Source organism: Phalacrocorax aristotelis, chromosome 6 (genome assembly GCF_949628215.1).
Source record: "Phalacrocorax aristotelis chromosome 6, bGulAri2.1, whole genome shotgun sequence".
Lineage (NCBI taxonomy): Eukaryota > Metazoa > Chordata > Aves > Suliformes > Phalacrocoracidae > Phalacrocorax > Phalacrocorax aristotelis.
Window position 1 is genome coordinate 2,349,714 of NC_134281.1, and position 9,222 is coordinate 2,358,935.

Sequence of the window (9,222 nt, forward strand, 5' to 3'; positions counted from 1 at the left end):
TGGAGAACCCCCAACTCCACAGAACAGCAGAATGAGAAAGCAAACCGATGCACACGTCTGCACACTTTTTAAAAGGAAAGGTGATTGGGGTGATCAGACTTACAAGCTCTAAACATCTTCATTTGCATAATAAATTCCACACCTTCCCTGAACATCTGTCCTCAAGAGAGACACCGGCGAGGATCCCAGTGTTTGTATCGCTCACAAATGATGTACTGCCAGCAATCCAGGCAGCTAAATGGTGACTTGTGCAGTGTGAGGCCAAGGCAGGAGGGACATGAGCTGAGCAAAATAAAATGTAGCTGAAAAAAAACAGTGCGGGGTCTGTCTGCAAGATGCCCAAGGAATATATGCTCTTCGCCCAAAGTACAGCCTTTTCCCTCAGGATTTCATATGATATAACACAAAAACTTTCCTGACTCAAACGAATCATCTCCATTAAGAGGTATCCATGGATATTAAACAGGATTTGTTGGTTGTCAATAGGTTGGAAAACAGCTACTGTTTTGCGTGGTTCTCAAAATATTTACTAAGGATCTAAGCCACTGCCCAGCATTGTGTGAAGCGAGGAAACAAGAGTCGAGGCTCTCTGCCATGCTTTATTAGCTTGCTGTTCTTTGTTAATGCTGCAGCATTTTTCAGGGCACCACGATCAGGCTGAGGCCAACTTTCCCCCCCCAGTAAGAGCTGAAGTGCAAAGTAGCCCTGGCAAAGCTGGAAACCTGCCTCCGGACGCTCACCGACTCCACGGCTGTCGGGGAGCCCAGCCCCAACCCCACAGCCTCTGTAACCGCACAGCACTCACCCAGCGCCGGCGAGAGGCCAGTCCTCCCCACGCCGGCACCATGCTGGGAGATGAAGGACCAGCATGGGCTGGGCTCCGTTCCCCCTCGCCCCCGGCCGAGCTGCCTGGTTATGGACATCCCAGCTCTGAGGGGAGCAGGGGAAGCAGGCTAAGTAGTTTTATGGAGGCTGAATAATGAAGAGAGCGGGGCCAAGCAGCTCAAGCAGTGCAGGAAAGCACACAAGGAAGCAGTATGATCAGTACCTGGGAATTTTGGCGTTGTTCAGCATTGCTCATATTTGTAAAGAGCAGCAAATACAGCACCCGGTATGACCCAGTGCCAGCAGGCGCCAACAGGCCTTTTCCTTTTTTCGAGCGGAATGCTACAGCTTAGCTAGCCTAGTCCCTGGCTAACAAAAATCACATGTAGCAACTGCTTGTAAACGTGGGCAGGCCCTGCTATAGTGGCTGCCTTGGTCTTCCTATTCCTGGATGAAGAGAGCCCAGCAGCGTGTGCAGCTGATGAATTTTGGGCAGCCAAGCACAGCACGCACCGCCCTCCCGAGGCTCCCCTGTGGCAGCGCGGCTCTGCTCTCCCCTCCAGCGCCTCCGGGTCGCAGTTCGCCCCAAAGGCACAAGAATAACACACTAATAGCGGAGACCAACCGTCTTTCGAGGTAGAATCAGTCCGTTGCAGACGCGATTCCCGTGTGGCTTGCCTCCACGTGCCTTTGCGGGCTTTCCTCTGGTTTGCACTCCTACATCGCCAGCGTTAATGAGGTAAATGCAGCCGTAATACTTGCACACCGCAAGTGTGGATTTTAGCATGGCCGTACGTGAGAGGACCGATAAACCATGCAAGAAGCATATTGGCGTATCCCAGGATGGTCATCACTAATCATGGTTATCAACACAGGTCTCACCTGAAAAGACACCGAGCGCCCTGAGCTCGCACTGGAGGGCAGGGCCCTCATGCTTGCAGCAGGAGGCAAAATAACAGCTTGTTGTTTATATTTCATTTCGCGTCCAAGGACCAGGCAGCCCATAATATTCTTTATTAATTGTTTGTTACACAATTGCATGGCAGAATAATACCTCCGGAAGGCCCTTTCTGACTGTGGTTTGCACTTGTATACGTTCAAGATTTCATGGAAGGTAGAAGCAGTGCCAAGGTGCTCAGATTACAGGAGCCAGCGAAGAGCCGGTTGGTGTGGTCAGTTGCTTCTGTAAGTCCATCATTATTTCAGAGATAAAAGCTCCCTGAGGTACACATCGTAGCTCACTGCAAACAGACGTGGAACAGGCAACAGCACATCTACAGCAGTCAGGTTTTCCGTGAAGTGACAAATGAATATTTTACTCCTGGGAGCAAATCCAATTTGCTAATTCACCCACTAGAACAAAATAGCGTGAGAGGTACCGAGCACTTCTATAGCTGAAAACAACAAGAAGAGCCTCCCTCCCTGCTTTGCAAAGATATCGCAGGCACTTTCTACACGGGCTGCGAATTCTGCGCAGAGGAAGTCTCTTCTCATTTGTGGTGTGTTTTCAGGCAACAGACTTGTGATTTACTATCAGCTACTTCCAGAGCCAGCAAACGGGGATGCTGTGCCTAGTCTCTTGAGCCTGGTGAAGTCGCAGAGTATTTCAGGATCTCACATCCGTGTCTAAACACCATGAATATTTTTCCTAATAAAATCCTGCTAGAATGTGTAGCATGACAAAAGCTGTGTAAGTGTGTCTAAACTCAAAGGGATGATAAAACTCATCATATCAAGTTAATGGTATGTTCTTGGCATACACCTCAAATTATGGGGCTCTCCAAACCGTGCTCCCGACAATCAGAAAGGCAGCACTGAGCACTAGCCTGAGTACACAATTCTGTTGCCTGTTCCACACAGGCTTTCTCAGGCCCTTACATTTCGACTCTGCTTCCCATTTCCACCGTCAGCTGTCTGCATAAGCACCCTGGGAATGTTTGCACTCATCAGTGCAGCAGTGCAGAGCACTTACAGCAATGCAATTACTGATGCCGTGCCTTGCCGGGTATTTCTGGCATCTGAGGAGGACCAGTCTGCAGATGGCCGCATCAGAAGAAGAGAGCACGTAAAGAGCAGGATCAAATCATCGCTTTCTGTGTCTAGACATTTCCTGGAAATTCTCTGGAGGTTAGACGTTGCACAACACAAGAGGAGAACCACTGGATTCACCCAGTGATATGTGCCAAATATGTTTTGAATGGGTACACAGTCTGTTTGGCATTTGTTTAAATTACAAATTACCTAAATCGCCATGTAGTACCATGAAACAGTATCTTGCTGTTTCCTCAGACGAAACATGAAAGTTCATAATGTTTGGATAATGAAAGAAAAAATACTCTGCTATTGGCGCTAAGGACAAAAGCTTCAGATTTTTCCATGCCTGCTCAGGAAAATATTGACATCACAAGAGGTAGCAGGGAGTATTTAGTTAGTATTGGAGCGTGCCAGATCAGCGCTGGGCAGCAAGAGGTGCTGGGAGGGGGGTGCATACACATGGGGATGTTCTGTTTCGCCTGGAAACCTTCGGGTCCCAAGGCATCGCAGTGAGCTCTTTGTCATTGGGATCCTGTGACCCAATGCTACGTGCCGCGTCTGGGACACCCACAAAGGGTCCTCCTTCTCCATCACTGCCACGGGGAAACTTTCTAAATCAAAGTGCATTATTTTTCTGAGGGTAAGAAGTGGAGGGGGGACAGACACACACACATCTGGTCTTACAGACCAGTTTCAAATAGACGCAAAAAAGCAACTAGAATGAGATTGGTATAAAACCACTGGGACCGCACGCCGGGGCACAATAGTCTGGCATCAGCTGTGCTGGCCACATCAGGAAGATCCCCACCACCCTGACGGACCCTTTGTCTGCTTGGCAGCTCCCCTGACCTTCCTGGGAGAGCTGCACTAATTGGTTTCTCTCCGCAGGGCGTTACGCAGGAGGAATGGCAAGTACTGCACGCCGAGGAAAAAAAAAAAGCCTGTTTCTATCCTTCTAGGCTGCACGGGCTGCACGGCGCGCTGCCGAGCGTTCGCGGGAGGTGCCTGCCATCCAGCGCGGCACCGGCATGAGAAATTCCCCAGCTCCCTGGTGGCAGGGAAGGTGTCTGTGCATGCGCTTTTCCACCCCAAAACACGGCTTTCCTTTGTTTCCTTTTTAGCCAACTAATACACTCCTTCCAATTAAGCTGTGATACGAACTGCACTTTGAAAGTTCTTAATCCATTTTATGGTTCATTAACTCAGAATATTTCATACCCATGGTTAGCCGTATCAAAGAGGATGGAATGCCTGGCACCAATTAGTTCTAATAACGAGCTAAATTGTGCACAGGTTTCTGAGTCCATCGTTAGTATGAGAAAATAGGACAGCTCCTCTCAAAATAGAATATCTTACTGGACGTTTCTTTAATTTGTCTTCGGCTAAAGACTACTCCCACTAGCTGATGCAGACGAAGAAACTAATTGATTTGATGAGTTACAGAAGCCTGTTGTGTGGCACTTTCCCCCGCTGCTGAGCAAGGAACCACGGCAAAATAACAGCGTCAATCTTGCTCTGGGATTTTGCATTTCTGCTTGTTCATGTTTCACATTTTAAGGAGGCAAATACACATGCCCTGTTTGTGCCATCGGTTCCCTTTGACACTGATTTTCTTTCCAGAAGGATTAAGCAGGCCATTTGTAAAATATCTTAGAAACTGCAGGTGCCTTCTGGGTCGGGCATCCTCTGTTATCAATGGAGGAAGAAGCTCTCTGAGCTGGGGAAGCTAAGGAGGACTTGTGCATGCAGACCGGCCTTGGCCGGGAGCCTTGCTGCTGGTGGGCTCTGTTTCCAGCTCTGCGTTTTCAAGTCCCACTTGAAATATTAGCGAAAGAAACAGAGGCGTACGGCAGCATATATGAGATAGGTGTCATCCTTCAGTTACAAACGCTTGAAGGAGAGGATAAGATTAGCAGTCACCTCTGGAGAGATGGACATTAAAGTGACTGATGGTTCCTAAATCTACCGCACAGCCTGTAACACTGTCTTCCCGTAGTTTTACTCAGGACTTGCTCTTTTGCAAGACTTTTGGGTACTGCCACAGCATAAATCCTCACTGCAGAACCTGAAGAAGTAAAGGAAGGATTTCACTGTGTTTTCCCCACAGCCTTCCTGAAAATGAAACATGTCCGTTGTGCTATTATTGCTTGAGCTAAACCAGAGATATTCCTTCGCCATTAAGAGGGAGACACGCCTTGAAAACTAAAACATTAACTCTTATTTTCTTAGAGATGTTTGCTTGCTGCTAGCGTGCCTTTCCGTCCTGCCTCTTTTCTGCAGCCCAGGACAGCATAGAGTCTTCAATACCGTGGGGAGGAGGGACACAGAAGGGGAGGGAGGTGCCAGTGAGGGAAGCACAGCCCTGCTCCCCAAGGTCCCCGGGGGCTGCAGGCAGTGGTGTGACTCCTGCGTGAAACCTGACGTGAGCACAAGTATCTCGTTTCCCAATGCCTTGCATGTTTGTCTGAGAGACAGACTAGTATGTCAGAGGGGTGCATGCTTGGACCCTAGGTTTTCCAAATCTCTAAGAGGACTGCCTATAGGTGAGCCCAGATGAAAACCCGCAGGCTGTCACACCACCGAGGTGACCTGGTGTCGGGTTTGTGGGGAAGCATTACCTTTCATGCACCTCCTTTACCTTCTAGTAGTCAAGCAGACAGGAAACGTGGCGGCTACGAGGCTGGCAAGCTCTGTGATTTTCCGTCACTGACGGTGAAAATATAAATGATCACAGTTGTTTTAGCATTTTGATTTGGTAGATGCTGGCAAACACTTTGCAGTGTGAGCTGCTGCATGCAAGCGATGACCTTCAGGAATGCTGGCGTCTCCCTGTGGTGAAGCAGCAGGAGCATGAATCAGCAGAAGGGAGAGGGGAAAAAATGATGGTTAAAAAAGAGCCTGCTGTTAGCAGTAAGTTAAAAAAAAAATTCCTTCTGGTGCTCTGGTCAGATTTATTAGCAGAGACCTTGGCACTTGCACAGACCCTGCGCAAAAGCCAGGCCCATGCTTGCAGATTTATTGCACAGTCAGGGCCCTTGCCAGCTCAGGCACAGCATTTCACCCTTTCTGTAGTTTAGATTTAAAACCCGAAAAGAAACAAAACCATTCTTCCAGTGTTAAGTCTAAGCACAAACAGTCTCCAAGTGAGCCTCTGAAAGAAGGGCACAGAGCCCTGAGCCTCCAGCTCTGTGCAGACACGTGTATTACCAAATTTAGAGGAAGCCAGCACCAAGGGGAAGCCCGTAGCAGCAGCCTCATAGAGGTCCTCAGTTAGGCTGAGCCATGAGCCGCCCACCCGGCCACCGTGCACATGGAGCCACAGTGGCACCGTGCATGTGAGGCCACGGTGACGAGCCCCTGCTGCTGGCACAGCCACCCACCCTGCTTGGGGCTCCCACGAGCCCTGCATCCCAGCCCGCCTGGGCCGGTGGAGAGGAAAAGAGAGCTCCAGCAGCGGTGCTCGGGGTAGGGGAGCTGCCTGCCCTCGCAGCCTGGCGGAGAGGGTGCCAGCCCCCGGGGGAGCTGCCCTCACACCGAAGTGCCTCCATACAGCCGTGCCTAGAGCCGAAACCCCCTCCCTGCTCCCTGCCGCTGCCCAGCGCGTCTTCTCTCGCTGCTGCCTGTTTCCCCAGAGCGGCGGCTGCCTGCCCCGCTGACACGCTGCTCCGTGCCCGACAGCCCCGGCGCCTGCCTTCCCGGCAGGGAGGACAAGAGGTGACCCACCGGGACGGGCCAGGGGAGGCATTTCCTCCAGCCTCCAGTTTGACGTAGGGCTCCCTGCCGGCTGCTTGGCAAGGAGCCACAGACAGCTCTGCAGCACCCTTCCTGACAAACTTAGGTGCCTATGATTCAGGTTTCTTTACATATTCTAGTCCCACCAAGGTGTTTTGTACCTCAGATGTGGCCCCTCGGCACCGTCTGGGCTACGAAGCAGCTTTGAATCCAGCACCAAACACTGACCTTGTCCATGCAATTCTGCTTATTTCTGCTCCTGATTTTCTGGCTGCTGTCAGAGCACACCAAGTAGTCGGGACGTGCCTGACCCATGGTGTCACCCAGCGCGGTGTCCCAGGCCCCCGAGCAGGTCACCCCGGGGGGACACCCAGTGCCCAGCAATGCTCCGTCCATCTCCCCTCTTGCTGACCAGCGGCTGCACGTATTTGCCGGCAGCCAGCATCGCTGCCCCTGCCCCACTTGCCCATTCCCATGATGGGGAGCGGGGTTACGCCTGACATAAGCGAGACGCGGTCCCCATTTGCACAGAGGGCCTGACCGTCCCCAGCAAGAGCTCGTCATCGTGGCCAGCAGCGGGTGAACCCCCAGCTATAGATTAGGCTGGATGCTGGCGATGTCCCTGCGGACCCCGGGGTCCGGGGCTCACTTTTCTTTGGACATTTATTTCCTCTTTTTCTCACCCCAATTTTCTCCCTGGCCGAAGGCTGCTCTTCTGTCTTTGCTTGGCTTTTCCAGCAGAGGGGGATGCAACATCACTGAAACTGTCCTCCTCGCCCAAAGCCTTCAAATATGCCCTCACCTTCATCCTCGCCCTCACCTGCATCCTCACCCTCACCCAGCAACGGGCTCCCCGCACAGCATGGCCCCCCCCAGCCTGGCAGTGCCGGCACCCACACCCCAGCGCTCCCCAGGCACATGGGCACTGTGGGGTCCGGCAAATCCTCTTGTTTATTGCACGTAATAAATCCAAAGCAAGGGATTTGATCTGCGGTAAGCTGTTAACGAGAGATGAATGAGCACTAACAGCGATGCGATGTCCACGTGTCAGCCCCAGCCTCCACGGCGTGAATGGCTTTGGGGGTTTTTCCCCACTGCTGTCACGGGCAAGGTGGGAGATAATCCTGGGATCTGGGTATCACTTTGAAACAAGGGAAGCAGAGGGATGTCTGTTCCCAGCCACAGCAGCTGTATAACCTAGATCAAGCCAGAAGGACAAGACGGTCTTATTTAATGCTTTTTAATCAGTGAAATTCAAGGTGCTTCATAAAGTGTCATACAGTCGGGGAAGCTGAGGCGGAGACGGGAGAAGCGATGTGCCCAGAGGTAGCAGGTAGCCAGAGTCAGGCACGGGTGCCAGGTATAGGGAGCTGCAGTTTCACTTGCAGGCTGCAGACCAGACATGCAGGGAGGCGTGGGTTTTTGCTCAGGTATCACTTTCTGCTGCAACCCTACAACATCAGCGTGGAGAAGCTGCCCACACTCTTGCCTCGCGGTGAGGGAGTGCCCGACTTGCTCCAGGTGCGAGGCGCAAGTCCCAGGCGGCGTTTTTGCCTTTAGTGGGGGAAGAAGCAACACATCTACAGGTGCAAACATCCTCACGTGAACCAGGTCGCTTGAGCTGCGCTGATTTACACCAGCCAAATACTTGACTCGTTGCTTCAGCACCTAGTAGGAGCCCTAAACTCAACAGGAGGAACTTTACGTATGTCGATGCTGAAACCATTTCCTGATGAGGAGCGGAAGGGACCACCCCACCAGTCTGCAGTCTCTCTTGCACTGGATTCTGCGTGCCCTGGTTGTCTTTATTGTCCTTTGTCATCTCTGCTGGAAGTTACGTCCCCCGTTGGCATTTCACAGAGCACGGTCGTCTCAGGAAGCTGGGCACCTTGCACGCCGTCATGTCAGAGAGCCGCGCTCCCAGGTTATTTCCTATCAAACGCTCATTCTTCCCGCTATCCAGTTATTTTCTTCTTGGCTAAAGCATCTGAAAATAGAAATAGTCTACAGCCATCTTAGTTCTTCCTGCTTTATATGCATGAGCAGGAAAGGGGATTTAGGGTTTTACTGTAATGCCATACACAAAAGCCTGCTGGGGAGCATCACTCTGATTAGCTCTTATTCTACAACCAAGAAAACAAGAAAAAGTAAAAATAAGGGAGAGCCCAGCATGTGGCTTCTGTGCCTTGCTGCTTCAAGGCTTCTCAGAAAATCTGCCTGGTTGCTCAGGGCCCTCACCAATGGCATATTTGTGCATATCCCAATAATTGGTTGGTTTTTTTTCCTCTTTTAATAATGAGGAAACGGCGTGCAGGAGCCATGTAGTGATTTGCTCACTATCACATCAGAGAGCTTTGACTCCGTTTGGCAATAAACCAACCCAGTGCCTAACCTTCACGCCTCCCCCTCACTCGGTTGTTGCTATTGCAGGCAGGTAAACACCTCCGACATCTCCCCATGCAATACGGGGCATAACAAAGCCCTGACAGCTTCGTAACTGCAAGCAACGCATCCCAGCTCGTGGAAGTCTGAGATGGAAAAAAATTTATTTAGATCTGGGAATTAAATTAGCAAAAGGGATGAAAAAGAAGAAAAATACCTCACATCCAAGCACGCATCTTTGGCAGAATT